The 7,500-nt window shown below is 39.8% G+C and overlaps 1 protein-coding gene and 1 long non-coding RNA gene across 2 annotated transcripts in view; both read right to left on the bottom strand.

Moving 5' to 3' along the window:
* The window catches only part of LOC137996513 (uncharacterized), a 7,099-nt gene extending 828 nt beyond the window's left edge, over window positions 1–6,271 (bottom strand). Inside the window, exons 1-5 of the long non-coding RNA XR_011122325.1 lie at window positions 6,044–6,271; window positions 3,265–3,356; window positions 2,835–2,873; window positions 2,498–2,566; window positions 1–11 (exon numbers count right to left, since the gene is read on the bottom strand). The exon at window positions 1–11 is cut by the window's left edge and continues 828 nt beyond it. This is a non-coding gene — a long non-coding RNA (uncharacterized lncRNA). The remainder of the gene's footprint in view (window positions 12–2,497; window positions 2,567–2,834; window positions 2,874–3,264; window positions 3,357–6,043) is intronic.
* LOC137995164 (uncharacterized) overlaps window positions 1–7,500 on the bottom strand; it is a 42,674-nt gene that overhangs the window by 29,550 nt on the left and 5,624 nt on the right. The window lies entirely within an intron of this gene.

The following is a 7,500-nucleotide window of genomic DNA, read 5'->3' as shown; positions in this document are numbered from 1 at the left end:
AGGATCAGATTCTACGAATCGAAAACAAGAATAAAAGTCAGCAAAGTGTGTTCCATGTCATTTTCATGTCGACGATTCATTTGATCATCATTAATTTTTTCTTTACCCTCGGATTTTAGAGTAGCTTGGGGTAGCTGATATCTCCAAGTATTTACCCTCTTAACCATATACTACGGAGGACAGACCACAACACAGGGAACTCTGTGCCTCCTTACTCTTTGCGAATAGTGCTTGGGACGGTTGGTCCTTTTACATTTCACTGAGTTTTGCATGAGCATTGAGGGTTGTAATTTTTCTTCCTTATTCGAGGAGACTAGAGGGTCTATCCATTTGCAGGTGTCGTCACAAATGCAGCACTTTCTCCTCAGTTACTTAAAGACCGTGAGTGTTGGTCCTGCTTGCACAGGAGTCCGATGCTCAACCAACTGCGCCAACCAGTCGGCGGTAATTCCCCCCCCCCCCCCCCCCCCCGGTGGAGGTAGGGAATCCCACATGAAAAGGATAGAGATGCTCGCCGTCTCGCTTAGGGGTGTAAGTTTCGGATTGTGATTTCAGGTAGAGTGTTCTGGGCAAAACGCCATCATATGTAGCCGTGAAAGTCTCCTTTAGGGTTGCGCGCAAAGAAATATAAAACGAGATGCTTCCGTGAAGCATACACTGGGTGGCCTGTGGTACGTGTTACAGAAAATCAGAAGGCACTGAATTGTGTGGTATTGAACTACAGCAATCCAGTCTCTGAAGAATAACAAATAAAAGAGGAGCGAGAAACATTGGCTTCTGGGCTGACATGTTCATAATTTTCAAGTTCCCTCACAACTTCTTTTCACCACAAGTTTAAGCGTGCCCTCTGAGCATCTGACAGAGTTCACTGAAGTTAATCCCAGTCCAGCGAGGTTAGTGTTTGGATGGGAAACCAAAACAATATACTCCTTATAAAACAGAAGCATCGGACCGAAAATACTATTAACGCTAACAAATGCGAACTCAGCAAGGTACATATTTTGTTAGCTTGCTTTATGCAAGAACATCATTCTAAAAGCTTATTCTACGCAAAAAGTAGGTTCTGGAGGTAATTTTGAGAGTGGAAATCAAGGTTACGCGGCAGACGGCAAATACAAACTCACGATTTAATTAAGTTAACACACCAGAAAGACGCTAACCTCATTTTGACAAGAAAATGCTATTGCCATAAAAACTATCCAGTTAAGCTCGCATATCATAAAACATGATGAATTCACAATTTTTTGAAACAAACAACATATTTGCTATTAGAGGCAAAAACCCCTTCGATTTCATTACGTGCGTGAAGAGAAGAAACTCAATCGTGTCAAATATGCGCAATATTGCAACAAACTAAATTTCAGGATCAAACCGTTTCCATGAAGAACCTTTTCCTTAAATAATGAAGCACAAATACACGACAAGCTTTGTTTCAAATAATTCTTGGCTGTTACATTTCCAATTATTTTTTTAACCTGAAGACTGTGCAGAGTTGATCACAGATCCACGTAAGGTGTTCGATTCGTTCAATCGTTCTCTGTCTTTGTGTCTTTGCTGAACTCATAAGTTACCAGAGAATTTTCCATTTGGTTTCAGTGTTCTACATAACAGCACACTTGGTTAAATATTATTTTAGAAATACAGCTCACTTTGATTTCGGCTCGACGGGCGATAGATTGTTGTCGAAGTCCATTACTCGTCGCCATTTGAGATTCCAGGTGTTGGTTTTTCACCGCCTGCCTAGTTTATCCAACTGACTTTCCATTATTGAGCTCCATAAGGGTATATTTTGTTCAAAGATCCACTAAAACGCCATTCGCGTTACTTGACTTTCGACGCCATTGCAGGCTAAGTTAATGATTCTCGTGTGTCGACCAGAGAAATCTACGCATTTCCACTACCCTCTCGATCCTAAGAAAATACGCGCAGAAGCCTCTATGCACAAAGACACCACTTACCAGGGGAGTGACAGGCAAGACTTTTACCGACACGGAAAATTAAAAAAAAGAGAATACGGAAAATCTACCCATTTTCCGACTGGGATTGCCATACGGCAACCCAGTAAAGATATATTTCATACGTTTTAAATATAGTCTCTTTTTGGGGTCAAAAAAGCCTGGGCCACGCCCAGATTGGTCTCCTTTAGGGGTTTAATTCAAAATTTCCGGCAAACATCCCCACTCCTTCATATGCAAAGTCCTCCCCCCCCCCCCTTCCCCCTTCCCCCCGGGGAGGGGTGGAGGGTGAGGCTTCCAATGTTAATGTCAACGGATTCACAAAAGAACTCCAAGGTCTACTGCGTTAAAAGCTGCTGCAGTGTAAATTACATTCGATGGATTATATTTCCACTGGCCAACCAGTCTTCATCGGCCAATGCATTTCAAGTTACACTCCAGTAGTCAATTCAGCCTTCATTAGGTCTGATTTTAGCATTAAGTCAATGAATAATTCACACCGTCAATGGCATGAAATCTTTTACAGGTTCGTTTTATCATACCTTTCTCGGTAAAAGCTTTTAAAGTATTCCAATGATCATCCTTCCTTTTGCCATTGTGGAAAGACGTTTCTAGAAAAAATTCAAGTTCGTTACGAGACACGATACAACAAAGCGTGTGTTAAAATGTTACTGGCGCTCCAATTAGCGGATGTAAATGACCCTGCTGTGTAGATTATGCAGTGTGGTGAAAAGCTCATGAGAAATTCTATGAAAAATTGCTTTTATTTTAACTGGAGATAGTTGTTTATACGTAACAAACAGATTTATTTAGCTTTACTGTAATGATAATTATCAATAATTACGAAGTAAATGCCGTTACTTGATACCAATAGCTCACCTTCTTTGAGAAGTTCTTGAAGAGCTTCTACAAGGTCACCTATTTGAAAAGTAGAAAAGAATTAAGTCAATGGCAAACTCACATAGTCGTGTAGCCAGACAGAATTGTACAGTTTCTAGCTACCTGATTTTTGTTCCTGGTGTGAAGGTTTTTCTGTTTTGTGGTGATATGTGACTTACGTTAAGGGAACATCATGATGGCAAAGCAAACTTATTTAGACTAAATGAATGTCAGTACATGTCCTGTGAACGTTCTATCTATCTATTTATATGAAGATCCTCCTATGGTAGGGAGAATTCTTAGCATCTACTACAGGCGGTGTTTTATAATTAGTAGTGAAGCAAAACTTTGCGTGACATTGGTCCAGTTTGTGGGAAAGCCTGATTATCATGATTATTCCACAACTTATGTCCCCGTTAATCTTTCTTACCTTTTTCCAGAGGTACAGGCTTAGCTTCCATCAACAAGATACAAATAAGGAACAACAGCAAACCGTATAACAATGTTGAACGCATGGTCTGTCTGGAAACGATTCAAAAGCAAGTGATCAGAATGAAAGATTGCATGGGCATTGAATTTGAAACGTGGGGTTCCCCAAGAGTTTTGACAAGTTTTAATAATTAAGCTATCATGCACGACTGAACAAGTTTCGGAATTAATATCACAAAGAACGACCACTCAGTGACAAATATAAATGGAATTGTAATGGGAATAATGCCTCGGATCCTATTGGAAGTCCTCCCTCTAACCTGACTGGTGGCGTTAAGAGGCAATCTCACCAAACCAAGCAATCGGCGCAAAAATTTCAACGTTTCACTTTTACCTTGACGCAATACAAGTGCTTTCAGACTACACTCGCTGACAGCCCACTATTATGGACTTCTTGATCTCTAAATATCTTAAGAGCAGTAGCCAATGTCGAGCTGAACCCACAAACAACTTCCCTTGTTATGGATTACTAAATCAATTGTTTCCCGGTTTGTTAATGTTCAGTGAAGCAAATTAGGTGCCCAAGTGTCCGTTCGTAAACAAGGCGCCCCGCCAAAAAGTGTCCGTTTTAATCGATTTTATTGCAGAAGGAGAGAGTATTTAAAAACCAGATCAAACCTTCGCTCTGACATTATGACAGGGAGTCAAGAATGTACGGTCAGTAGCGCAGGAGAAATTGGAAGAAAGTAGCCTATAGATCGTTTTCACGTGACGTCATCATTTTCTAAAATCCAAAACTAAAGAGCCACGAAAGATTTTATCCTCATCAGGCATAAGAGGCGGTAAATTTGTATCCATCTGCAATTTTAAAGCTCAATAGCGTGCTTCGTTTGGAAACCAGAGCATTTTGAATTTCTGAGTTATAGCGGTGCGTGACACGAGGCGACGATCAAGTTTATCGAGAAATTTATATTTATCTCATGGTTTTGAGCCTTTTTAGAATTTAAAGCATTAGGAAAAGTGCTTAAGTAAATAGCTGTCTGTTCAGTACAGATGATCACTCGCCTAGATAGCCAAAGTAAGTAACAGATGTTGACACTATTTTCCGGCCGCCATATTGGTGCACCACAGATGTACACCAACATGGCGTTTTCATACTGGGCTCTGTAAATTTCTACGAAACATTTCGACGAATATCTGAAGTTTGGGGAAACGCACGGGCCTAAAACTTGGAGAGGTGTCTTCTTCATTTATCTTCTACAACATCACGAATTCTTGACTTTTTCCACCGGATGGTTTTCGATTTATTTTTTTATTGCGTGACAGTGAAAACGATCTATTGAGCGCTAACTTTAAATATGTGACATATGTAAATTGATTATAAAACGTCAACAAGTTTAACATGAACCCCAAAATTGGCAATCTGTTGGACCAGCTCCTAATGTGTTGATGACTGCGAACCCAGGCCGGTTATGGCTCGTTCGTTGAACATATTGGGGAGCTGAGAAACGACGACAGCGACCGCAGCAGCAACGCCGCAAAACAATGATATCATTGGATAAAAGAGGAAAACTGATCTTGCTGCAACGTACAGCGCGGATTTTAGCACATATTTTTGCGATAATCTGCATAACGCAGGGGCACCCAACGTCAATTTTCGGAAAATACCTGTTACTTCGGAAGACGATTTGAGATCTAGAATTTTCGGAACATTTGTTGTAAAATTTCTTGCTTGCCTGCCTGTCCGAGGATTTTCAAACATCTAAAAAAGGCTATAATTTTAAATGGATTTTTACCCTAAAAAGGTCATCTAAAATTTTCGGGAGCTTTTTTTCTGGTTGAAATTTTCGAAAAGGTAAGTTTTGATCCCTATTTATTTCGAATCATTAGGAAATCCGAACAGATGAAAAATTTTTAGGGGATACCGTGAATATGCCTATATCTACCGTTTAAATACTAAAATACGTTTAACAATGCTGTGTTTAGTGGTTTTGAACTATATTTTCGTTGGGGTGCCCCTGGTAATGACGACTTGAACGGAAATCACCAAATTTGAGGTTTAGACGACTGACGTGAGCATGCAACAGAGAATCTCAGTTTCATTCTCTATTATCACTCTAGATCTGAACCCGCGCTCGTACCAATTTATTTTAAGGATGCTTCACCCACATTGCAGAACGTGAAAGAGATGGGATTATCACGAAAGACTTAAGATAGAGCAAAGCGCGCTATATTTTGAGATGACGTTTTTCGTCGACATCGCCGTCCGTAGATCAAGGTCCCTAACAAGTCAGAACATTCGAGAATAATTTTGGCATTGAGCAAATGAAGTCAATTGCATGAGTAGGCTTGTTATTCACTGAACCTTAACTTGCTAAATTGAGAGCCATTAAGAAAGGCCGTAGCTCGTTTTGATATATCTTATTCAACGAAAACCATTCAATGCCCTGTTTCGGTGATACGTCCAGTGTGAATCAGGTGGTTGATTTCAAAGAAAACGCTTACAAACTTGGGCCAAATAACGCCGGGGTGATAACCAGTCTTTTTGAAAATGCCCGGAAACTAGCACTTCACATCACACTCTAATCAGCTAAGTCTTTTTGAAAAAGAGTCGTTCAGAGGAAATCTGCTGCGGCATGAGAACTTGCGAGCATTTAAAGTCAGAGACAAACCCTTCAATTTGGACCGTAATTCAGTAATTTCAGAAATTCTTGCCACTTGAATTGTTTGGCTCCGTTAATGATGAACACAGTGGAAAATCACTGAAGAAATTTGCTTACCTCTATCAGTTGAAAAAACCTTCAGTCTTTCAAAACCAGTACAGAGCACTGAGCCCACAAAACGCAAAGCAAGACTTCTGATAGCCTGTTAACCGGCACTGCAAAACAGGCTTAAAGCACTCAGGCAAGAACTTTCTTTGTTATGCAAGAATTTTCGTTTCCACCCACGGTATTTACCCTTGAACTCGGACTTTAAACAACAAGCGGTTAATATTCCATAAAGCCGAGAACCTCTATTTGCTCTGTGGGGTCTTTTAAGTACAAAAGTATGTCAAACAAAGAGTAAAAGGCAGAATTTAGCGCTGTCAATCGCTGTCAATGTCATTAGTTGTATCTGATAACCGAACGCTTTTTTGACTTGTTTCAAGAATCAGAAGTTTCACTTAATTAATAGAGTTTACGACTCCTTATCTTAAGATTTATCCATTTTTTCCGCTAGCATTCTATGCTAATCAGATATATAAAAACAAACGGCGGTGACGTTGAAATGGGCCTTGACAACTAATTAAATCTCGACATTGAACAACCAGCCCCGATTGGGGTCATATTCACTTCGATTTTCGGGAAGCCTGGATATAAGTATTTATTTTTTCGATAAATGTGAGAGCGAAATCGCTGGTGTGAAAAACGGCTTTGAGATTCGCAATGACAAAAGCCAAGTAACAGTACCATGTCTTTAACGGAAAAAGGGCGGCAACTGTTGACAGATTTACAATTCTGTGCTCAGTTACCAGGCCTTTGAATAATAGCGAGGCTGGAGTTGACTTGCTTTGATACAAACCTCATTGCTTTTCTTATGTAAATCATGTTGTTGTAATGCTAACGTGTTCCTATTTAAATAAGAAAAGCCGTGAGGTTTGTATGAAAGCAAAGTCAACTCCAGCCTCACTTTCATTTTAAGGCTAGGTAGCTAAGCACATAACTGGAAAAAGGTCAATAGTTAGTTCTTGAGCATCAATAATATTGGGTTGGAACTAGCCTTTCCTGCACTTTTTTTCATAAATCCACTGAAACAAGTATTGTGAACTTGTATTACTTTATACTATCTCCTTTTCTCTTCCCACACTTTAACTTTAAACTTGGGGTGCGTTCGATTGGGCAATCCGGATTTAGATTTTAAAATTTCCAATCGAACACAAAATCTTAAAAAGGCTTTTGTTGTGGATCTCACTAATTGAAATCGTTCCCGGCATGAATTTCCAATTGGGAGTGCATCAAGAGTTTAATGGGAAAAACAATTGTGGTCAACGAACAACACGAAGCGAAGTCATTTGAGTGGATGAGGAATAGTTATTATCATTTCCTTTAGGAGCCAAGTGTCCTTCCAAAACAGCCTGTGTTTGTTCATAAGCACAGAGCAGAAGATGTATGCTGCTATTTTTAGCTACCCTGGAATCCAGAAATAATTTTTCCTGGCATGCTTGAGTTTGTTGAATTCTTACACTTTCAATTTGTAA

This window comes from Montipora foliosa, chromosome 3 (genome assembly GCF_036669935.1).
Source record: "Montipora foliosa isolate CH-2021 chromosome 3, ASM3666993v2, whole genome shotgun sequence".
Lineage (NCBI taxonomy): Eukaryota > Metazoa > Cnidaria > Anthozoa > Scleractinia > Acroporidae > Montipora > Montipora foliosa.
Note: the sequence above shows the minus strand (reverse complement) of the source record. Positions and strands in the feature narration are given on the sequence as shown.